This window comes from Chionomys nivalis, chromosome 2, assembly GCF_950005125.1.
Source record: "Chionomys nivalis chromosome 2, mChiNiv1.1, whole genome shotgun sequence".
NCBI classification, from domain to species: Eukaryota; Metazoa; Chordata; class Mammalia; order Rodentia; family Cricetidae; genus Chionomys; species Chionomys nivalis.
In genome coordinates, this window is record NC_080087.1 from 36,762,889 (window position 1) to 36,788,639 (window position 25,751).

Below are 25,751 nucleotides of genomic sequence, written 5' to 3' on the forward strand. Positions count from 1 at the left end.
GAGCTGTTGGATGGATGACTCGCTGCTACCGCCTGACGGTCTGTGCTGCTTGTTTACATGAATGAGGGTGGGCTTCTTGACACCGCTGCCTTCGCTTTGAGTATTTATTGGCATTAACTGGTCTTAATTTACAACTTGATTGTGGACAGGAGAAATGAAATGCTTTGTAGGTTTGGCAGATGGTTGTGAGTAATTTTGGTGAGCACATTAATCACATGGCTGCTTTAAACTTTATAACATAGTTAACATGTTTTTAAAAAGAGGTGCCCCTAAAATTACCTTTGTTAGAAAACACAGTTGTACAGGAAACTTTACCACATATACTGTATAACAAATACACATATACAATATAATAAAATTATAGTGCTGACTGCTACAAAATTTATATAATTAACTAAAATATTAAAACTAGAAATTTGACACAATGTCTTTAGCAAGTTATGATATGAATTGTGATCTCTTTCATTTATTTAGTGGGTATTTTCTGTCTAATAAGATCAATTCATGTTACTGTTACTACAGATAAAATAATTCTGTGGCTGTGCTTTTGGGGAAGATTTCAATTGACCTTCTGCATTTAGCTTCTGTTTCAAACTCAAGCAATGACATATAAAATAGAACATTTAAAAATTAAAATTATACAAAAAATTAAAATTATATCCAGATCCATAAACTTAGAGAGGCATCTTTACCAACCAGGGACAAACATATCAAATGGGATTGAAGCCTTTTGGCACCTGGTGCCTGGTTTCAGAAGCAAGCAGTGGGGTCCTGGAGTTGTATTTCTGCCAGGCAAAATGATCCAGAGTTTGCTATAAATATAAATAGGCACAGCTAAGTATATATATATATATATATATATATATATATATATATATATATATATACAATATTTGTACAGTAAGAAAATAAATGGGGATTGGAAAAAGATTTGGCTTTATGAAGCCACAGACACAAACATTTTTTTCTGATAGCCGATGCACACTACAAGAGAGGTTTAAGGAAATTACTTGAGAAGAAAGAAAATGATGCAGATTTGGTCACACGGAGGAATGAAGACTTGAAGTGATGTGTATGTGTCAAGAAATATTGGAGAAAGACATTTGTTCACTTGGAAAAATTCTCCTCCCAAATAATTTTAGTAAAGGAAATTAAAAGTAATGACAACTTACTGTGTGGCTTATGACATCTGTGACGGTAAGATCAGAAAGAGTGGTTGACAGGGTGATATTTGGATGTTGGCTGTGATAAATGTAGGATATACGTGTAAACTTCTGGTGTCTTACACTTTTTCTCTTTAAGACCATAAAAATATGAGAATTATCATTAGCTCCCAGGCCATGCAAACACAGGACATAGGCAGAATTAACAGAAAAATCAGCAATAAACTTCAGTGCTGATTAAATAACATGAATCTAGTTCATTAAACAAATGACACACAATGTGAACATCAGGACTATAAGGACAGAAGTTGATCCTAATAACACTAAAAAATGGTACGTAGGAGGATATTGTAAAGGACATTGAAAATGTATGGCAATATTTTCCCAAATTAAAACAATTTAGACTCAGTTCCCACTGACCCAAGAAGAAATAAAAATCTGGATTCAAAATTTAGAATCTTTCCAAAAAGAAATCTTCAAGATCAGATGGTTTTTGTGGTGAATTCTCTCAGGCTCTTAAGAGAAAGACAATACAATTTCTATCCTTTATTTTTAAGAAGAAAAAAAAGGATGAGGGCAGTTTATTCTTACACCTAGATAAGATAAAGATGTTGTAACAAGAGAAACCCAAAGATCAAAGTTCCCCATTAACATTGTTCAAAACCCATAACAAATTGCTAACAAATTGAATTAGAAAACTATCAAGATGATACAATAGGGCCAAGTGGGTTTTTTATATAAGGTTAGTTTAGCATTGTAATCAATCACTGTCAACTTATTGACAACATGGAAGGAAGCATGCTGGCTTAGATTCTGAAAAGCGCTTGACAAAACTCAACACTCATTTAAGATAAAAGTTTCTTTTATCCACTGGGAACAAAAGAGAATTCATCTGGTTTGATAATTACTGTGAAAACTTACAGCTAACATTGTACTTCATATTGAAAATCTCAATATTTTTCCCTTGTAAATATTGGGAATAAGATCAGCTCTTACCAGCTCTCTTTGATATTGTAATCTCAGTATCTTCATTACGGGAAGGAAGAGAAGCAAAGGACAATGAGTTTTCGACCACACGGTCATGTTGCAGAAAATCCCAATGAATCTATGAAAGCAAAAACCCAGAATTGAACCAGCACAACCATGGGATATGTGATAAAAACTGACTACATTTCTATATACAAACAATAGGCAAAGCTTTGGATTCTAACAGTACTGATTTTTGAGACAGATTCTCATGTGTCCCATAATAGCCTGGAGCTCATTTTCCTCATGCCTCTATCTTCTGAGCTCTCAGATGGCAGGCATGTAATACCATACTTAGTATATATGGTGCTGGGAACTGAACTGTGCATACATGCCAGACAAACATTCCACCAACTGACATAGGATCCCAGCACCTGAAAATATTCATATTCCATTTGTAGCATCAAACTATGAAATTATTGGATATAAATTTGATAAAATGCATCAAATGTACACTTCAAACAGCAAAACTTTGCTGAGAAAGGCCAGGTCATATTCCAATTTATTGAGAAAAACACAGTGGCCATGGATTAAATGATTTAATATTTATTCCTAAGATGTTGTTTATCTGCAAATTGATCTCTTTGTTCAATATCATCTTAACATGAATTTACAAAAGGCTTTTAAATTTCTTTTAGAAACTGGCAAGTGGTTTAAAAATTTGCATAGAAAATCAAAAAGCTAAGGTTGGCTAAGAGAATTTTGAAAATGAATAACAAAGTTGCAGGACCCATGCCATCTGATTTCAAATTCTATTGTAAACTATAGTAATTAATACAATGTAATATTGTCAGAAGGATAGACAATTGGGTTAGTAGAATGATAGCCAATGACAAGAAAGAGAACCATACATATGTAGTCAATTACTTTTCTATTAAAGTGCCAAGATAACTCAAAGGGGGAACTAGGTTTTCAACCAGTGATGCTATTACAACTGGATATCCATATGGAAGTAAATTAGTCACCATATGCAAAATTACTTCAAATGTATTATAGATTTAAACACCGAAAAACAAAAACTATCAATCCCCCCTAGAGAGAAACTAGAGAAAATCTTTTTAGCCTCAAGCTATGCAGATCTTTCTAAAGTGGGACACAAAAATCACAATGTAAAATAATAAATAAATAATAAACTGAAGTAATATACTAGACCTTATCCAAATCAAAACCACTGCTTTGCTAACATCAAGAAAATAAACAGATATTCCACAGATCGTGTGTGTGTGTGTGTGCCACAATACCTATTTCTGACAAAATTAAGGTAAAAAAAGAAAACAAGGACTTCTCAAAAGATAAACAATTAAATATTTCAAGAAAAGATGTGCTGCCTCATTGCTTGTGAGAAAAACTATCATGTTGGGGCATCCATCTTTGGTCTACAAGTCTAACATATCAGATAGAGCTTTCTGTGAAGGACTTTCTGAAGGGCTGTCACTCCTTGTCTAGACAATGTTTAGCAGTCACTTTCATTTTTGTCATGCTTGTCCAATTACAATACTGTCAGCCGTATGAGCATTTTCTTGCCCAGTGGCTTACTTTTGTCACAAAGATGTTGTAACAAGAGAAACCCATGTGGAGTTTCTTTGATACCCACTATCTTTTTTGAAGTAGACTGGTGCTGCCAGAAGCAGACATGTCTCATTGTCATAAAAAAGGAGAAGAATTGCTATGGAACAATGGTCCTTACCCTGTCACTTGTATTTTAAATAAATGCTGATTGGCCAGTATCCAGTCAGGAAGTATAGGCAGGGCACCAGGCAGGAAGTAGAGGCAGGGCAATGGGAACAGGAGAATTCTGGGAAGAGCAAAGCTGAGTCTGCAGTCATCACCCAGATGCAAAGGAAACCAGACACAGAGCAATCAAGATGTGACTGCTTCGCCAAAAAAGGTACCAGGTCACATGGCTAACACAGACAAGAATTATGGGCTAATACAAGTTATAAAAGTTAATAAAAAGCCTGAGTTAATAGGCCAATCAGTTTATGATTAATGTAGACCTTTGTTATTTCTTTGGGACATAATGAGGCAGGACAGAAACTTCAGACAACAAAGAACCTAGGTTATATATATATTGCCACTATAATTGTACATTATTATTATGGTGTTGGTTTCACAATTTACACATAAATTTTAATGCCGTGTACTTAAAATACATGCATTATATTTGATAGAATCATCATCTCAATTATTTTGATTTTTAAAAGTTTAGTTTTGGTAACTGCTAAATACTTTAAGAGTTGGTTGGCTGAACTAATGGGATCAGAAGTGAACCTGCTTTTAAATTATATGTGACTAAAAAGCATTTATCTTTTAGGTGCAAATTATTTGGTATGGTTTTTCATAAAGGATTTGCCCATGTTTGTAGAATATAATTTGTGTACACCTAGGTTTAGAGAATATATATAGTTGTGCTTAAGATCAGTGCAAGAAACAACAGCCTAAAACTGTTGTAATATGTCCCTATGGCCCTATGTTTGCTTTGACTGGAATTATAATCCATGACTTATACCCTTTCCCTGGGGTAGGTAAATAATACTAATTAAAAGTTTTTTTTTTTTAACCTATGTTCAGTTTGTATTTAAGGACTCTAATGATCTAAATACTTTATAACTTGTCACTGACCAATCCATTTTCTCTGCTACTGAAATAAATCTGAGAAATCTACATTTCTATAACATGAATAATAAGGCTTTTCTGGCTACTAGATGTATTATAAGGTAAACTTAAATAAGTCTGTTCATACAGCAAATAACATAACGTGTGGCATCAACTTTAACATATTCGGGAATCGCAAGTCAGAGAAAGGGTAACGAGAAAGAAAAGGATGGAGTCACAATTGTGTATAATTAGTAGAGTTCCCCAGAGCGTAGATATTTGGATGTGGTACACTGGTAGGCCTACAATACCCTGCAGTCCCCAAGTGTCTGAGAGCAAGGAGATGACATCCAGATTCGCCCATCTGTGGGAGCAGAATTGACTGACAGATGCCATAGAGTCTGACTGCAGGCTGGTGGAGGCTCTTTAATATCCTAACGAGATCAAGCTAGGACTGATACCTGAAACATACTGATGTCTAGCTCATTTGAGTTTGAGGCATGTTGAAAAGCGCTGTCTTCGGTGATACCCACAGGTTTGTCTGGCAGCATGTGGGCAGGTGGTATGATTTCTGAGTAGGAACCAGCTTAACTCATTCTTCTCCCCTTGTTGAAAGGGAAGAACTGAACACTTGCCACACTTTTTTTTTTTAACTCCCAGGATGCTTCCTTGTGCTAAATCATCCGATGTCCATACTGCTCACATTTTTATAACAGGAAACCAAGAAACTGACTCAGAAAAAAAAATGGCACCTGCAAGCTCGTGTATTGTCATTTAGAATTTAAGAGTAAACTCACATCTCTCTCCTCCCAAACTGTCCTTTGCATATCTTTGGAGAACTAGAAGGTCACTTTTGTCAGTGCTTCAAGAATTGGAAAGACCTTTACAGACAGGTTCCTACTGATGAAATTTACAGGAGTCTGAGTCATTGAATTCTAATTTATAAATGCACAACGGGAAATCATATTGACAAGGAAGACTATAGAGCATGAACCAGCACTCGCTCACTAAATGAAGGGATACTTAGAGAGCAAGATGACATTTACAGTATCCCTTAGTGGATATAAACCAGAAAAAAAAATATGATGAAACCCTACCAAGAGCCATTAAGCTTGCCTTTCTCACTGTGGGTGCCCGACTATCGCTGTAGTATCTCTTATCATAGGGACCACCAAATCGCCAGAAGAAGACTACTTCAGATTATCTAAAAATTTGATCAAAATGCTACTTGTATAAGAATTTATTCTGAGGCTGAGCATGTAGCTTAGTGACATAGCACATGCCTAATTTGTATAATACCTCCAATTTGACCCCTAGTGCTACACACATGCCCACACAAACATATATACACATGCACATACAAGCACATGCACACACGTGCACACATGCACACACGTTCACACATGCATACATACACACACAATAGTTTTTCTTAAACACAGAAGCACCTCATGTCCTGTGAATCCAATTTCAAATCTAGTTTTTAAAAAGAAACGTTCCCTGCCTCTACTAGTGATTAGATGACTTCCAAAGAAGAATTTTTGCCTAAGAGCGGTTTTATTCAAAGCTGACTGGTATGTGGTCGACACATGTGCTCCTCAATGTTTCAGACTTCTAGAGGGGATGGACCAAACAGTGTATCTTCTGCTAACCATTTATGGCTGGCTCTTCGGCTACAGGCAGGGGAGCAGAGGACAAGATTCAGCACCTTGAAGCAGATGGCAGCGCTAAGCCCATCGTGGCTCCTCCTGGATGAGTGATTATAAGCAGAGGCTTAACCTCTGCATCTCAGAGTCTCTAGTTTATAAATCGAGGATAATTGAAGTACATTTATTACCGTGAGTGTATGAGGATTAAAAAGACTGATGACATACAGTCCCGGACAGTGCCCAGTGAAGACTTGGCACACGTTAGCTTGCTCTCTGTGAAGGCCTGCGGCCTCTCACTCTTCTAACGTCTGTTCTCCCCAACTTTTCCTGTTCTTGGATGGTGCTCCCTTACTCTCACGTAGCACACACCACTGCCTGCTCAAACAGGATGATCTCTAAGCATGCTTGGCTTATCGGGCTGAACTTTGTTTCTGTTCTTCTGAAACACACAATCTCTCTCTCTCTCTCTCTCTCTCTCTCTCTCTCTCTCTCTCTCTCTCTCTCTCCTGCTCCCCCGCCAACCTGGGGTGAGATATATGAGACAAGCCAGTGAGAAAAGACAAGAGCACTTAGTATCTTCTCTACAAGTTAACTGCCATCACCTCCAGGCCCCATTGGCCTCAGCTAAGATACGCATACTCTATGGGACAGGGAAGGAGGGCCATTAGCGTCAGCTGCATGGCCATGATGTTTTGAAACAGACTTGAAAGCAAGGGTGGTCAGCAATGAGTAAAGCAGACAGCTTCTGAGCCAATTCTCCACTCACTGGACGCCCCAGCTTCTAACAGGATCCTGAGATGGGCATGGACACCCCTAAAAGAGACTTCACTTTTACCCCTTTACTGATGCCAGCTTTTCAAAAAAAAAAAAAAAAGAAAAGAAAAAGAAAAATGAATTTCAAAGAGCCAATTTACAAACATATTCCATTCCAAAATAAAACAAGAGGGAAAACTCCACTGAGAGAGCCAGATGTAAAAACTTTGAACAAGAAACAGATCCTATCTCGCTGGACCTTATTTTCATGGCAAGCCATCTGGCCACGATCCAGTTCTACCTCTTTGCTCTGTTCAGAATGCAGGGCGCTCCGCTCAGCAGCGTCCTTACCACAGGCAGTAGGCGTTGGCTTATTTAATATGGGTTTTCACTGCCAGCAACAATAGTTCTAAAAATAATCGAGACAACTGTATACTTCACGGACTATCTGTGGGATGGAAAAGGTATCTGAAGCACCACAGAAAAGACAGAGATCAGCATACCCTTGCTGTTTCCGGCTCATCACAGAGTGTCTGTCACTTTCCTGGAGACTGTTTCACTCTCAAACTCAAGGGGGTGGTAAGCAAAGCAGGCAGCAGATATTTCTTGAAATGTAAACTTTATGTATCCTGAGATTTGTCTTATGATCTTCTTTCAGCTTAGCTAAGAACAGTATTTCCATAATCCTCTCTTGGAATAGCTCCACCCTAACGTGGGCCATGAGATTTGTTTAAAATTCCTGTCTTTTTCTCTTCCTCCCTCCCTCCCTCCCTCCCTCTCCCCCTCCCACCTCTGTGTGTGTGTAACATGAAGAAATGAGTGGGTGCAGGTGTACACATGTCAGGGTGGGTGTATGGAGATCAGAGGACAGCCTTGGGTATCAGTTCTCACCTTCTACCTTGGTTGAAAACAAGCGCTGGGTTCCCAGGCCTACACCAGGCTAGCTGGCCTGCGTGTTCTTCTTGCCTCTCACCTGGCCACTAAGTCCGATCACATTTACTCATGATGCTAGAATGGGAAGCCCAAGATGGAGATCGTAGAGTGTTCTTAGGACTCACACATGCTATGCAGGGAAGCCTTTCCTGTAATAACCAAGCAGCTTTCATGGAAGTTCAGGTGTGTATATTAGTTGCATATCTGCTGAAAAAAAAAAAGATCGGGAGACCATCATAGGTCAAGAATAAGATGAACCTGAAGCATGAAAGTACAGCAGAAATGAGCAGTCACAAAGTCCAGCGATATCTAGGCTAAAAATAGCTGGAGCTTGAAGGCTGAGGTTTATGAAGAAAAAAGGGTGGGGGAGTGTTTCTAGAAAATTCCTTAGTTCTCACTAGTGGGAGGTATTTCTAGAAAACTCCTAAGCTCTCACTAGTGGATAAAAAGTAAGATGGTAGAGGTACTGGGTTGTAGAACAGAAAGAGAGGCACACAGGGCACAGGGAAGGAAAGTAAGAGCTGGGGGTTCTATTCTGGAAATGGGTGTTATGAGGAGAGGGAGAGAGAGACAGGGAGAGAGAGGGAGGCTGAGGCAGGAGGCTTATAAGAAGGTTATCAGTGTTACACAATTGATCTCACGAAGCATGAAATGTTTATTGCATTGGAGAAATTAGAAGGGAAAGCTAGTATAACTTAATTAAAAACATATTTGTAATAAGTCAATTGTGTTGCAGGTACTAGATGGTCCTGCTGTCACAGATATCATCAGAAGCTTTGGCTTCTCCCTCTGAGCGTTCTGGCAGCTCAAATACAATTATAATATGTCAACAAAGGAGTCATCTTGCCAGAATTGTCGCCTCTTACATATGGTTTCTTTAGAAAGTTAAAATAGCTTAGCTCTTTAGTATATTTGCCACACACATGAATCTCATAAAAGCCTTTCGTAGCCTCAGCATTCACTTAAACTTGGACTTCACACACTTGGTCCATTCTCATAATCCCCAATGAAATAAACTAAAATCATCACTGCGCTTTTTTTTATTCAAAGTCAAATTCCTATTACATTGTTCTGAGGAAAACCGCCCTGACTTTTATTACAAGGAAGCAAGGAGGAAAAATGTTTTCCTGGACTGAAAGTGGGGGAGTCCCCTGCTGAATGAACCACAGATTTGCAGAGTATTCACAGCTTTCCAGAAATTTCCATGCCATACATCCATCACTGGAAGGGCTAGAGATGTGCTTCCAAGATCAGGGTCTTCAGTGTGGGATCTCATTCTCCACCAGTTTCCTCTTTACCAGGACCACAACCTCACTCTGGTCCTCATTCGATCTCATCTGGACCATCCTAATAGCTGCAGTGCTTTTAGACAAATCAGTCTCATTATGCATCTGGGCCTTGGAACATCCCTGCCAGGTCCCATTCCTTAGCAGTTGTCTTCACCCTGCCACTCAGAAGCCTGGATGTTCAAGCTGTTCATCAAACTGCTTCCCAGCTGTTCCCTGTGTTGCTTTGGGGACCCCAGTTGAAACCTGCAGAGGCCTTCTACTTCTCTTTTACCTCCTCCATATCACCATATGCCCCCCACATAACAAACCACCCCCATTTCTTCTCTGCCTTCATAAGTGTGGTTTCCTTCCATGTCACTGTGCTCCTCTGGGGATTTTCCCATCAGGAAAATGCTACCAGCTGCAAAACATCTCCTTCCACTTAATCTCTCTTCTTAAGGTATTTTCCCTAGCCACCACCCTGCCCTTCTCAATCAGACATCTTCTGTGCTATTTATCTTATTAGTCTTTGTATCACAGCTATGTGTGCACTTGCTTTTGTGCATTCTTTTCTTTTCCTTGAAAATGCCGCTTTTTCAAATTCCTTTAAAATGTGCTTTTGAGGGAAGGTCCAACATCTATTTCAAAAAAAAAAATTATCCTGACTAGTAAAGACTCAAGGTAACGATAGTATTAATTATGCTTTTAGAAACAATAATGGTTCTAGAAGAATCGTCCCGACTCACTGATAATTACCACCATGGAAGACGGTGCTGAAGAAAGATGTAAGGTGTTTTGCCCAGCACCTGCCTCAGGAAGTGCTCTCCAATGTCAGCTCTCAATCAATAGGCAAGCCCGCAGCCACTGATTACAATATTCACAACTGGTTAGGCCAGTAGATGACACAGTTCTACCGTGTGGCAAATTTACAACTGTGTGTTCTCAATCACGATAATCCACACCGACAGTGCACTTCGCTGTTTTAATAACACAGTTTACGAGCTTACAGTAGGACAGAGGCCAAGACAAACAGTGTAAGGTAGGGAGCACTGTGTGACAAAGGAACAGCTTGGAAGTTTCCCCTTTGCGATCGGTAGGACAGATGAAGTGAATGGACTTTCAGCAGCCCAACAGGAGGAAGGAGTGTTGTTTTATGAAAGTACACTGGGCATCATAAAAAGGAGAGCACTGATTAACTCAGTGAGGGCAGATGCTGTGAGGCCCCGCCTCCTACTGAAGTAGGTGAGGAGAACCTGGGTGATCTGGAGGGGTTGTATGAGCTTTAAAGGAAATTGGATTGGCACAAAGCTTGAACAGTAGTTTCCAAGTGATTCTCTTGGCAAACAGGTGGGTATAGACATGTGATAGCCTTGCACAGACAATGGGAAGGCAGGAGGCGGGGCTGCCCTGTGTAGGTAATCTCTCAGAGTTGTCCTCAGAAGAAAGCACCAGTGTCTTCTCTTTCCTAGACATTACTCCCTCCTGTAAATAGAAGTTCCTAGAGGTGCGGAGAGGAGATTTAAGATGATTGCTTTTCCCTTTCTTTGTTGGAAAGCTGGACTGGGCTTCTCACTTCTCTCTCCTGCTTCCTAAACACTTTGCCACCAAGCAGCACTCCCAGAGAGCTTCTCCCTGAACTTGGGTGAGAGAAAGGGAACTGAGGTTAGAAATATCTTGGTTCTGAGGACATTTCTAAGTTCTTTTAGTTCCTTTTAATGCAACCATATGGAACATGCCTTCCCTCCCCTGATTCAAAAGCGGCAAGCTTGGGGCTGTTGATTTTTGAACCCTAGCAATGGGTAGCATCTCTGAGCACTGTGGTGGCTGAACTATCACAATGAAGGAGAGAGACAAAACCCTTCTGCATTTCCTCACAAATCAGATAAGTATCTATTTTATCACTTGAAGCTGCTTGGCAACAATCACCAATGGGCCATCCCACGCCCATGTGAACAATTTCATATGATTCAAAGGATCCACTGAACCTATATAGGAAAGTATAGTTCAGTGTTCGTTTCTAAAATAGATTATCTTAAAGGTAGTTTGTTGGTGATGTCAAATGTGTACTTTAAAAAAAGCTGTGATAAAAGGTTTATGATTCTAAAATTACACCCTATCAAGATTTTCCTGAGGTCTTCAGTTCTAATTATTAAGTAGGCTCAGAAATTGGGGCACTACAAAAAAGAAACATAGAAACTAAACTGGACTCCCTGTGCTTTAGAAACAGTTGGGAGCATTTCCTTGTGGTATGCCTTAAGGGATATGAAGCAAAAATTCATGGACACACTATACAGAAATTATCAAATTTTGATGGAAACACTACCAGACTTCTAGGAGAGATTACAATGTCCTTGATAATTAGAGGCGTTTTTCTAATTAAAAATTACCCTCTACATGAAATAAGGGAAACCATCTCTGAGTACTATATAACTTACACATACTTGGCATGGATAAGATTCAGGTAGGGAACTTAAAGGTCCAGGGTAGGAAGCAACTTATTGGCCTAGCATACATAAAGACTGATTTAATCCTTCCTAGTAAAATTAAAATTAAAAAATAAATGAAAAAGAAGATGGAGTCCAATGCTGTCCCTTAACTTTGTGTTGTACGGAATCTTATAAAGATAATAATAAAAACTGAACACTTAACTGTGCATGATGGTGTATGTCTGGGCCACACAGATAAAAGAAAATAGAAAGGGAAAAAGAGAAGTCCTCAAAGTTGGGTATTCTTGTAGGGTAAAAGGGCCAGTGGAAGAACACCTTGACCCTGAGACTAGAGCCAAGGAAACACATCTTACCCTTAACCAACTCAAGACTTAAAATCTATCCAATCCCTGATCATAAAGAACAACCAATCCCTGGGCATAAAAAACAACCAAACACTGAGCACGAAATCCAACCAACCTCTGAGTTTGTCACAAGCTCAGGAACTAAGATCTTACCAATACCTACCCTGAAAGTCTCCACCCTGGAAAGCTCCACCCATAAGAAGTCCTTTATTTGCCCTCTACCTGTTCAGTTTGGGGCTGCCCTTTCCTACCCTGGCAGAGGCAGCCACTCTCCTGGATTTCTCCCTCCCAATAAGTCTCTTGAGTGAGGTTTGTTGTAAAGACTTTATTTAGTTAGAGTGGAGCAGAGCAGAGATGTAACAGCTTTCACTAGAGCAGAACAGAGCTGTAATGGCTCTTGCCAGAGCACAGGTGAACTGCTATATTTCCATGGGGAAACTCCCTTAGTGGAGCAGAGCCATAACAGCTTTTACCTGAGCACACCAGAGCTATAATGGTTTTTGCCAGAGTGGAGCAGAGGCAGAGCAAAGCAGAACTGTAACACTTTGGCTGCGGAAACTTTCCCTTGCTGGAGCAGAATTGTGGTGTAGGAGGTCCTTCTGTTTATGTGTTGCTTTCATTGGTTGAATAAAGAAACTGCCTTGGCCTAGTTGATAGGACAAAACTTATGTAGGTTGAGTAGACAGAACTGCATGCTGGGAAGAAGGGCAGAGTGAGAGACACCATGGATCTCCTGCCTGAGATGGATGCTGGTTAGATCTTGCCAGTAAGCCACAGTCACATGGAAATATACAGATTAATGGAAATGGGTTAAATTAAGATGTAAGAATTAGCCAATAAGAAGTCAGAGCTAATGGCCAAGCAGTGTTTTTAATTAATACAGTTTCTGTGTGGTTATTTCGGGTATAAGCTAGCCAGGCAGCCAGGATGACAAGTAGCCCACTCCTCCTGTTACAGAATTGTTAACACTACAGAACAGAGCTACAACACTTCTCCTGAGTAGGGCAGAACAGAGCTGTAACAACCTCATAAGGAAATCCTCTCCTACTGAAAGGTTTGTTACACTTGCATTAGGGAAACTTTCCTGGAGCAAAGACTGTAACACTTTGCTGGGGAAACTATCACCCACAAGAGCAGAGTTGTAACACTTCTGTTGGGGGTATCTCTTCCTTCCAGCTGTAGGTGTTCCTTGGTTTCCGACTACTGGGATATTTTTCTCTTCTGAGCTGGAGGTAATCCTTGACTTCTGACTGCTAAGATACCTTGTCCTTTAGAGCTGTAATACTTATAGGTATTCACTGACTTCCAACTACCAGGAAACCTTTTCCTTCAGAGCTGTAACATGATTCTAAGAATCACCAAAAGTCCTCTGCCCGCATTCTGGAACCAGATTCCTTGGAGTTCCCCATCACCCACCCAGCCTTCTGTGACTCAGCACCAATTGCCTACACATCACTAACAGCTAACTTGACACATTCCACCATCACTGTGCTTTCTCTATGCTCCTGGTCCGTAGCCCCTCTAAAGCTTGTTGTCATGGCCTGCCATGTCACTGTCTCCATTCATGCTCAGAAGTAACCATTTCACACACCCCCAAATCTCTTGCATGAGGCCTATTGCATGGTGTGATTTCTGAGGTGTTCTTTGGCCGCCATTTAGTGATATACTCTTTCATTCTATACCAAAATTTACTCTGAAGTTCTCAAAGTTGTAACAAGTATTTTTCAATAACTAAGACTTTAAAACAAGCACCAGAGCAGGCTTCCATGAGTCTTGCAATGTTTCCTGTGTATGTGCTCTGCCTTTCAGTGTCTGGAAGAAGATGGCACCTTGTGAAAACTGGCTGAGTGTGGGATAAAGTGTTTCTGTCCTGTGTTGTGCTGATAAAGGAGAGAGCTGGGACATTCTGTCTGAGGTTTGTGGGGATGGGAAAGGCTCCAGAGGGATGCAGGGAAGGCACTTTCCTGTGAACTGACAGCCAGGTGACAAAAGATGTTGTGGTAGTGGGTGGTGAAGAATGCCCCCTCTGAACAGTAGAGCAGGGATCAGGGGACCTGAAAGGAGGATGGCTTGGAGGGTAGAGAGAGGCAAAGACTGTTTCTTGACCAAACTTTAGTGAACTTTTTGATGAGACAATCAAACTGGCCTCCTTTTCTTGTTGGCCTCCCTGGCCTAGTGTTAGCAAGAATCCTCGAAAAAAAAAAAAAAAAAAACCCTATCCTTGGTGTTTGACCACCCTAGCCTACCATGAGCAAGAACCCCTGTCCATTGTGTCTGAACTTAGTGCTTCCTACCTGCCCCCAGATTTTACTTGTTAGCTTACTCAAGTCCTCACTTGTCTTTTGAAGTATTTGGGGGTAGAGCTCAATCTTCTTCTTGGTGTGGTAGTTCTGCATCTGCTACAAGGACCCTGAATACCAGTCTGTAGCTCTAACCAGGGCCACAGCCTGGAGAGGACAGTAGGAGTAGGAAGCAGGGAGAGGAGGCCAGGAGACAGATGGGACCAGATCAGGGAGAGGCTCCCACATCACATCAAAGATTTGGGCCTCTGTTAAAAGAGGATGGAAAGTCATTGAAGTGTTTCAAGCCACACAGTGATCTGATCAGATCTGCATTTTTGAAAGATCATCCTGTCTTTTACAAGGAGCAAAACTATCTTTAAAATTCCTTACGTTATGTAAAGGGGACATGAAAGAAAATTGAGCTCACTTAACCATATGCTAATCTGCACCAAGAGGGCGAGGATCTGAGTGGGGATTTGGAACCTTAGTCCAGTCATAGCTAGCTGTGAGTGAGTCTGTAGTCCAAGATCCTCGACCTCAGTGTCCTTGCGACCACTGCAGCTACAGAAGACTCCCGATTAGTATGGGTGGAGAGTGGGCATGGGTATGGGTGGCAATACATGTAAGTCATTGCAACAGTTCCATCTGAGACCACTTTCTGCTTACAGAACAACTGTGTCTGGTTACTAAGAAGCTTATACCTTAGCCTCTGGTTGGAGATATGATAGCTTAGTTAAGGTTTCTATTGTTGTGAAGAGATATGACCATGACGATGACTATAAAGGAAAACATTTAATTGGGTGGCCCACAGTTCAGAAGTTCAGTGCATTATCATCATGATGGGTCATGGTAGTGTGCAAGCGTACACAGTGCTGGGGAAGGAGCTAAGAATTCTACAACTTTGATCTGCAGGCAACAGGAAGTGACCCGAGACTCTGGACATGGCTTGAGCATATATGAGACCTTAAAGCTCATCCCCACAGTGACACACTTCCTCCAACAAGGCTACACCCACTCTAATAAAGTCACACCTCATAATAGTGCCACTCTCTAGGAGTTTATGGGGGCCAAATACATTCAAGCTATCAGATATGTGATGGTCTCTTGATGAATGGATAAAGAAAATACTGTCTATATGGACAAAGGAGTTTTATTAAGCCATAGAGGACAAAATCATGTTCTTTGTAGGAACCAGAGATCTCTGCATTACATAAAATAAGTCAGACTCAGAAAGTAAACGAAATCACGTTTCTTTCATATGTGGAACCTAAATTTAAATATGAAAGCATAAGGGAGGCTGTTGGGGAGGAGTAATGGAATTAAAAGACCATTAACCACAGAAAGAAAATATTTAAGACAGAAGAGTAGAAATTGGAAAGGGTAATGGGTATAAATTGTGTTTGTTATATACATGTAGGAAAATATTATAATGAAACCTCTTATTCTAAAAAAAATAGTATGTGCTAAAGAAAAAGAATATTATCTCATCAAAGCGCCTTCTCAACTTTGCAAAGGCCATGAGCATAGAGTAATGGGATGAGTGTTGCTGTCATGGTGATTTACCGGCTGTGACAATCGCTGTGAGGGTTAGGGAAAGTGGGTTGGAGCTTAGAATGCAGGAGGTAAGGATTTTGTGACAAGGAGAGAGTTTTGACATATGGATGTGGGTTTATCATGGGAGTAAGAATTTTGTCATTGGGTGAAGATTGTGGTCATGAGGATGAGTAAGGATATGGGAGTTAGGGTTGGGGAGGCACAACAAAGCTATATTACAGAAACCTGTGTGCTTTGGGTACAATGCTTTCGGATTAGGATGTAAGACCTTTGTTGAGAGAAATGAAACAGAAGTCAGTCTTAGGGAAAGAAGGACTGAGCGATCCGCATTGTGAAGCCAGGAACAGGGTCTAGGATGAGAAAAGCCAGGCCCTTTTACGTGTGAGGCTCTTAACATTCACAACGGATCCTTGTAGGAGAGAAAACAAGGGTCCTAAGAGAATCAGAGGAGAAGTTACATACAATCTGTTTATTGTTGTGTGACCAACAGATTGGTGTTCCAGTATGACAGTGCCTGCCCACACCCTCACCTGCCCAGCCACCCCTTAGTTTTAAACTCCTTTTCTTTTGATGTTTGGGTCTTGTCTCAGATAATAAATATTCCAGTTTTTGACTAAATTTTTCCACCACTCTTTGAAGATGGGATTGAATATGTGACAGGTGGGGGCATGAATTCATTGTGTCTGATGATGCTTTCCCAATGAGTAATAGGGCATTTTAAGAAACTGAGCAGACCATGTGCTTCCGTATTCCATGACTAACTGTGATGAAAATGACAACAAACAGGACTGGCTGTCCTGCAGGCACAAGCCAATAGAGTATTCTCACATTGGAAAAGACAAGACTTTCCAATCCATTATCAGCAAGCTAGCTGCAATCAGGATCGCATGGTGTACTCATCGTCTGAGAGGGCCACTGTGAAAAGCCGGGAACTCACAGTACCGCGTTCTTCTCCTCCCACCGTGTTTTCTGTGGGTGGCAATCAGTAGCGCATAGGATGGGGCAATTGACCTTTATATAAAGGAGTGAGCATTACAGGTGAGCCTGGATTGCGAAGAGTTTACTGATCATTAAGCCGTAGGAATTGTGGCTTGCCATTTGGGCCAGAATAGCTTGATGCCATTAGAGTTTTAATTGGAAACATGCAAGTCATAATTACCTGCTTGTCACTCTTGCTTTCCGTCAGTGAGAACGGTCCTATTTTTAATTTCCTTAGTCCTAAGCTGAGCTCCCTACCTACCCCCTATGGCCAGTTAAATTGTTTGAACTAAATTTAGGGCATTTGGTACTGGAAAATCATCTTAATTTTGGCAAGAGTGTCACAGACTAGGAGCGTAGCTAATTATAACATGGACTTCAGAAATCCATACCCTCCCGGGGCCAGTGGCCACTTCTGAGCATCTAAATAGACTCGTCTAGTTACACACGCGGTAGAGGATAACGTTGATTTGGCACAAAACAGAGCCGGTTGTGTTCCTACTTTCTGGTCCCTGAGTAAAGGAGTCTGTGCTCTCAAGAGTCTTATTGCGGCTCAGAGAGCCTGCCCATAACCCATCTTTTACATGTTCAACCCCACTCCAAGGGCTATGTGCCTATCAGGCAGGCTAACTCTCAAGGAAGACTAGAGATGCTTGTGACACAATGAAATCCCAGATGGAAGAAACCATTCCTTATCTGTAGCCACCCATCCCTAGCATCACCTCCCTCATATCATACCCATAGACCTCGCTCCCTTCCTCTTTCTGTCTTGATCTGTAACACACACACCACAGGCACACACATCACTTATATATATTCTCTTATAATCCCCCCCATAACAAACATCACCTCCACATTTCCTCCCCTGCCCCATGGCTGACTTTGTGATATGAGGGGTCAATGAAGGTCTTCCTTATCCAGTGCCCCCCAAACTGATACATTAAAATGCAATTGTGAGAAAGTCCTTTTTAAGCTCTAGATGACTGGATGACACAAGAACGTGCCACTGGCATTCATCGTCTATGCTAATTATTATTATGCACCTGCACTAAACATTTTTACAAACAAAAGAAATCTCAGTCCCTTCCCTAGAAGGCATTTGCTACCATTCCTATTTTTGAAATGAGGAAACTAAGTTGTTTTGTATAAGACCACAAGGACAGTAAGTAGCTGAGTCTTGGCAGGCCAGCTCCAAATTCTGTACTTGTGAACATTCCTTTGTATTGACAAGTTCATTTCTAAACTAGAGTGTACAAAAGGCAGCACATACTTCATAGGAAACAGGACAGGGAATATTATCAGCAGGGGTAGAATGAGAGGCCTGGGCATGGATTGGTGAGAGAATGGGCAGCAGGTCCAGGCACCTAGAGGGAACATGCAGGAGACAGAAGGCCTTGGCCCACCTGGTTCTTCCTTTGAAGTGATTGCGGTTATCCCCAAGCAGAGATTGGTGTTAGCATCTTGGTGTGGTCTCCACCTAGTCTTCTTTACCATCCCTTTTCAGCATGCAAAGGGTCACATTCACTAGTTCTGAGAATTAAGCCGTGGAAATCTCTAGGGGTTATTCTTCAACTCACTGTAATGAAAATGACAGTGGTGACTGGACCCTGTGCTACTGAGAGTGTGAAGAAATGAGGGCTGTCCATATCGCTGAGTAGGTCAGAGTAGAGCAGATGCAGAGCATATACAATGACAAATGCTTTAAAGCCTTGCACACGTGCGTGTGCATGCATAAGAGAGCTCTCACAAGTGAGTGTCATACCCATGGAGTTCAAAAGAGGCTATTAGACCCCATGAAGCCAGAGGTAAGGCATTTGTGAGTTACTCAATGTGCATGCTGGGAATAAAGGGATGAACTCAAGTCCTCTGCAAGAACAGTCAGGGAACGTAACCACTGAGCCATCCCTCTGGATCTATGTATTTATTTTAGCCAGCTACTTAAATAACACACACCTCTTCTCATTGCCCTGGATCTTCTAGTCCAGTTCATGCAAAAGGGAAGTGGGGGTTCCAATTGCTGCTTCTCCACTTCCCCTCAGTCTCACCATATTCTCCCTCTGGCTTTGGACTTTGCTTCTGTCTATGTGTTACTTTTACTGGTTAATGAATAAAGGAACTGCTTTGGGCCTATAGCAGAACTATAGGGGAACAGAGCTAGGTGAGGGAAATTAAACGAAATGCTGGGGGAAAGAAGGGCGGACTGAGAGTGAAGCCATGGAGCCTCAAGAGATAGACACTGGGAACTTGACCCAGTAAGCCATATCCACATGGTGATATACAGATTAATAGAAATGGGTTAAATTAATACAAGAGTTAGCCAATAAGAAGCTAGAGCTAATGGGCCAAGCAGTGATTTAATTAATATAGTTTCTGTATGATTATTTTGGGTCTAAGCTAGCCGGGTGGCCGGAAACCAACAAGCGGCCTCCACCAACACTTTGCTGCTGCATTCACACAAACATTCTTACACTGAGGCATAGTGATTAATTTTCTGTCTCCAGTCCTACTTCCAGCATGCAAGTGAGATCTATTTTAACATGCTCACAGATTCACATGTAATAGTTTAGACTGAGTTCGGCTAACAACACTAGAAGCTGCAAAGCTTAAACCAGTAGGGCCTTTGCCTTCCAGGGGGAGACTAAGTCGTGGTTAACCGTGCAGGGAATCAGAGATGCTGTTAAGGCCCAGTTTCTTCTGAAGTCTCCCTTTCTTTGGTGTACAGCGCTGGCCTTCTGGTGTCAGGGGCACCACTGTAGGCCTCAACTTTGAGTGAATGACTCAAAGGGAGGACAGGTGAGCCAGACACCAGGGTGATGTCAGCTGGCATGGGATGTTTCCAAGGAGATGTCAGATCATGTGCTGTTCATTTGATATGTTTCCAAAGAGGCCTTTCTCTATGAAAACTGGTGGGGAACCACTCTGGCTATCCCAGCCATGGTGCCTGGGACGCTGTGCTCCAGGATGAGACTGCAGGAACCTCACACGTGAGCTGATAAAACGCTTCATTTTCTGAGCTACCTTGCAGAAAAAGATTCCCTCAAAGCAGATTATAACTACACCATAGGCTCAACCAAAGTTAAGTTAGCTAGAGATTGCCACACCATCTAGAATTTTTTTCTGAGTCTAAACCCACTGAGCTAGGGAAAGTAGAGTATATGTGTGACAGCCAGATATCCTTAGCAAAACCACTTGTACCATTATCTGTTTTTTTTTTCTTTAAGAGAAGGACAGAGGAGCTGAGAGATGGTTCAGCAGTTAAGAGCACACTGTCTGTTCTTCCAGAGAATCCAGGTTCAATTCCCAGCACCCTCTCAGAGGTTAATTACTGTCTATAACTCCAGTTTCAGGGGATCCAATCCAATGCTATCTGTTGACTTCTGTGGATACTACACAAATTCTTACCTATGACCTGGGGTTGATTCCAATTGTCTGTAACTTCAGATCCAAGAGGATCCAACAATCTCTTTTGACCTCTCTAGGCACAGCCTATACATATGGTACACAGACATGCACATACACAGACAAAGAAAGCAAACCCATGAAATAAAAATAAAAAAAATCTCAAAAGCTATTTTAAGACAAAGAGATGTAGCACAGCCTAACCTTGAACTTTGGATCCTCCTGCCTCAGCCTCTTGAGTACTAGGCATATAGGCAGGCTTATTTTTATATTGCAGCCCTACAAAGAGAAAAGGAATTTCGGGACAGAATGTATTTCAGAAGCTATCCAGATTCACTCTTACTCATACATGAGGAGCAGACCTGAGAAAGGGTGACATGATTTACTCAGAGTGGCAGTAAGGAATGACAAAGGGGTTGGTATTCAGAGTACATCTCCATACTATGAGCCACCCTAGGCCAGTCCCAAGAACATGTACCAAGCCCACTGGGCTCCATATTGTCCCTGGGCCTTGCTCAGGAGTTATGTAAACAGGGCTCAGCACTATCTCAATCGTTCCTTTCTTTCACACCCAGAAAACAATTTCAGGCAACTACTGCTGTTTTGATCAACACAGATTCTATTTATATTTTTGTAAATACAAATTCGAGTTAAGAAGGAAAACTTCTAAGCTAGAAGTGAGGAAACTCCAGTGTTTGCACACCCGTCTTAATGACAACTGAAATATACTCTGTTGTCTGCATATCCACTTGTTAAAAATATATATAGGAACATCTTGAAACTAGCGTTTATTTTTAAAATATCAAAGATGCTGATATTTTCAGGGAACCACATGACTAATAACATGACTTTGGTAGTAATGTTACCATAGTAACCTCAGATCCAGAATTGACTTCGAGATCCTTTATGCTTTAAGTACTTTTAATTCTAATAACTTTCACTATTGATTTTTTCTAGGAAGTAAAACTCAGAGCCCACTTTCATGACTAAACTTCACAGCTCACTTTCTGTCAGACATTAAGCAAAATAATCATAACAGGCCTCTGTCCTTTAAGACTAGCTCCAATCAAGGTCAAAGTACTAATTACTGCTTTGACATTTTTTTATTAACTTAGTGATATAAACATTGCTGATATTTGGCTGACATCCCTGGGAGGCCTGTCTTTCTCTGAAGGGAAATGGATGAGAAGTGGATGGGTATGGGGAGGTGGGGGTGGGACTTAGAGGAGAGGAGGGAGGGGAAAAAGTGGTCTGGATGTAATATATGAGAGAAAAATAAGAAAGAAAGATAAAATATGGCTGTAGTCATTGTTAAATAAAACGCTGAATACCATGCAAATCTGTAAGTTGGATCCAGTCCCCAGGTCTGCTAATATCACTAAGTGACCTTAGGGGAGCCAGCCCATTTAGTACCTGTATCCAGTGCTCTAACACCAACTATAGTGCTCTGCCTTTCAGTTTCATCATTTGTAGACCTTGAGGAGCAGAGTTGTTCCTATGTAGCTTCCAGTAAAGGCTTCAAAGAGAAGGTCTTCCTTGCACCATCGGGCTGCTCCTGAGCACTGTGATCATCTTGTTAGTCCATAATTCTGAACTGGAAACTTGAGTGAATATATTTCTTACAGAAGTCGGGCCTCTTCCAGTGGTGGAGAGGAGGAAGATGTTAGGGAATGATGGAAGAGCTAGAAGATGAAGGGAGTCAATGGCCAGTCAACTAGAGAAGCTAAGCATCCAGCGGCTGAATTGAGTTGCGGAGGGTGTGTGGTGGTGAAGTCCGTCGATCGACAGCCAAGGATCTGAGGAGGGGTTTGTGGCACTTGCTGGTCAGCGGGGGTGTGAAGTAGGGAAAAATCAGAAAAGAAGCAGAAGTTAGAGCTGGAAGCTTCTGGCACCTGCAGTCATCTGACCTTCAGAGAAAGAGACTAGAGCTGAATTCTGCCTCAAGAAACGCCCGTTTCTTACCATTCAAAGATAATTATTCCAGGACATGGCATTCCAGTTTAATTAAATTGATGCTGGAGAGATGTCTTCGTGGATAAAGCACTGTGAGAACCTGAGTTTGGATCCCTAGAACCCAAGTAAAGATGGACAAGATAGTGTTCATCTTCAATCCTAGTTCTCTAAGTGAAATGGGGAGTGGGGTGGGTTAGGATCATGGTGTATGATGCAGTGAACAAGAGATCCTGTCTCACACATGGTGGAAGGCAAGGATTAGTACCTAAGGTTGTTCTTTGACCTCCACACAGGCACCCTAAGACATGTGAGCCCACATGTGGTACACATGATTGCATCCACATCTCGCTCAGTCTTTCTGATATCTCTACCCCTTTGCAAGTAGCTTAAATCTTTGGTGCCATCACTTGAGTGACAGACCCTTTTAAAGCATGGGTCTGAATGCAATTGAGGATTTAGGGACCATGTAGACAATCTTAAAGTGAAAGCATGGGATAGAATTAACCGGACTGCCTGCTCACACCAGCGCCTCCCTCCACACAGATGCCCAGGCTGTGGGAGGGAGAAGTGGGAAGCTTTACAGAAATGGGACATTGAGCCAGAAGGGAAGGGGAGGCAGTGGGAGGAAGTGGCAGGTGGGGGAGGGGAGGAGAGAGAGAGAGAAAACAGATGAATAAGAATGAAAATACAGAGAAATGGACATTTGGAATTATCAGGAAGAAACAATAAGGAGATGTAATGCATACAGTCCTCCTGAGTAGATTAACTACCTGGGGGAATTTTCCCATTTCTCTAGTTGTTGTGCTGTTTTGTTTGCGAAAGGTCTTGCTATGCGATGGTGGCTGGTCTTGAACTTTTGGCAATTCCGTCTTTGCCTCCTGAAGGCTGAGAGGGTGCTTCCACACCCACTCTCCCTTTCACTTTGCTAAAACATTGTATACAACTCACAGAATCTGTGCAGCACATACTTAAAGGTTAAAGAATTATAATACACCAAAACCCACAGTCTCACCACACAACTTTAAACATATGACACTGTCCACTTTTGAAGGCCCCTGGGTACCCCTCTCAGTTTGCCCCTCTTTTCACCCCTGTTTAATAGTGATCTTACCCTGAATTCAGAGCCAAAGGATATGACATTATTTTTTTCTACGAAGAATGTAAAGGAAACAAAATGGTAAGTTGTAATGGTATGAGTAAAAAGGGACTGAATTTAGTTTTATTGAACAATGTCTCATCTTCATGAAAATCTTTCAAAAGATTCTATGAAATCTGAGTATAATCCAGTGTCTTCAGGTTGCAGAAGCTATTTGGGTGGTCTCTGAGTGTGGTAGGATCCTGTAGAGTGGGCTTGCAGGAACAGTTGTTACTTCTGAGATGACTTTTTTTTGATTGTCTTGCAATTTGAATAACTGAGTCCTGTGCTTGTATGCCTAAGCTAGCCGAGTGACCTTGTCTGCCAGTGGGCACATTCTGTAAAATGAGAGTCATTAACAGAGACCATTCTTGCATGTAGAAGCAGAATTCAATGGTCCCTCTGAAGTTTACTACTTTGTAAATGATAAGTTACCAGAATCTCCTAACAGAACACACTGTTCTGCTGCATTTTATGGAGCTTCTAGATTGGTCTCTTTGGGTTTCTTTTAGCTCTGCAGGTCCTAAGCAGCCAATCACTAGAAGTAATTCAAAAGGAAGGGCATGGAAGAAGAAGGCAGGCAACAGAGAGAGCAGGGGAACAGAGGTTCGCCTCATTGAGAACTGGCCTGTCTTGGCCAATACTAAATCCTTCACTGTGCCTCCTCTTTCTCAGCCTGGCACCAATGTGTTTGTTGACTTTAGTTGAAGTCGGACAGACATAACTGGTCAGCAAGCTCTCCAGGGCTTTCCAGACTACTTATACTTTCCCATTATCTACAATTCCAGAGCCACTCCTTTCAGATTACTAGCCAAATGTAAGGCCACAGAGAACCCTCTCCAGCTTCTGTCTGTTTGCCAAAAGAAGGGTGACTTAGGAGTATCCTTCCCTCATGAGTTATTTCACTAGAAGCTTCCAAAAGCTCAGAGATGAGCCAACAATTTCCAACCCCAGTCTTTGAGCTCTTAAGGTCCAAATGAGGAGCAGAAGGAGAGAGAACATGAGCAAGGAAGTCAGAACCACGAGGGGTGCACCCACCCACTGTGACAATGGAACTGATCTATTGGGAGCTCACCAATGCCAGCTGGACTGGGACTGAATAAGCATGGGATGAAACTGGACTCTCTGAACATGGCAGACAATGAAGGCTGATAAGAAGCCAAGGACAATGGCACTAGGTTTCGATCCTAATACATGAACTGACTTTGTGGGAGCCTAGCCTGTTTGGATGCTCACCTTTCTGGACTTAGATAGAAGTGGGAGGACCTTGGACTTCCCGCAGGGCAGGGAATTTGGACTGCTCTTCAGTACCTAGAGAGAGGGGGAATGGAGTGGGGGGAAGGGGAGAGGAGTGGAGAGAGGGGGAGGGGAGTGGGGGAGGGGGCAATGTGTGGGAGGAGGGGGAGGGAAATGGGAAATGGGGAGGAGGCAGAAATTTTAATTAAAAAAGAATAAAATAAATAAATAAATAAAATGAACCAATGTAGTCAGATGCTCCTTAGTAACTCCTGGGACTAAGCAAAAGGAGTTGGGATAGTGGTCAATAGGTATCACCCCCAAACTACATGATGGAGAAGTAACAGACCAATGACAAAATATGCTAAGTTATGGAACAACATCCAACTAGAGCATTGTGGCCATTCGAGTCTGTTCACCTTAGCACCACTGACATTCGAATCAGCTGTGTTGTGGAGAACAGTACACCATAGTGCTTCATCTTTGTCCTCTTTCTATTAGATACCAGGAGCAGCCCTCTGATGTGGGATGTCCTTCTGTATATGTATTGCTTTTATTGGTTGATGAATAAAACTATTTCAGCTAATGGCTTAGCAGAGTAAAGCCAGGCAGGAAATCTGAACAGAGATGTATAGAGACAGTAATTGGAGTCAAGAGACACCACATAGCTGCCAAAGGAAAAGGACATGCCAGAAACTTACCAGTAGGCCACAGCTTCATGGTGATACACAGAATAATAGAAATGGGTTAATTTAAGATGTAAGAGCTAGTTAATAAGAACCCTGAGCTAATAGGTCAAACAGTATTGTAACTGATATATTTTCTGCATAATTATTTGGGTCTGGGTAGCCAGGAAATGAATGAACAACCTCTGCTTACAGTACTCTATCTCCTCAACTCAGGACAATGGGAAATGTCTGCACACACTGACTGATTCTCTTCTGGCAGATTTGTCCTTAATGCACATACTGGCTTTGTGGGAGCCTAGGCTGTTTGGATGTTCACCTTAATAAACCTGGAAGGAGGTGGGAGGTCC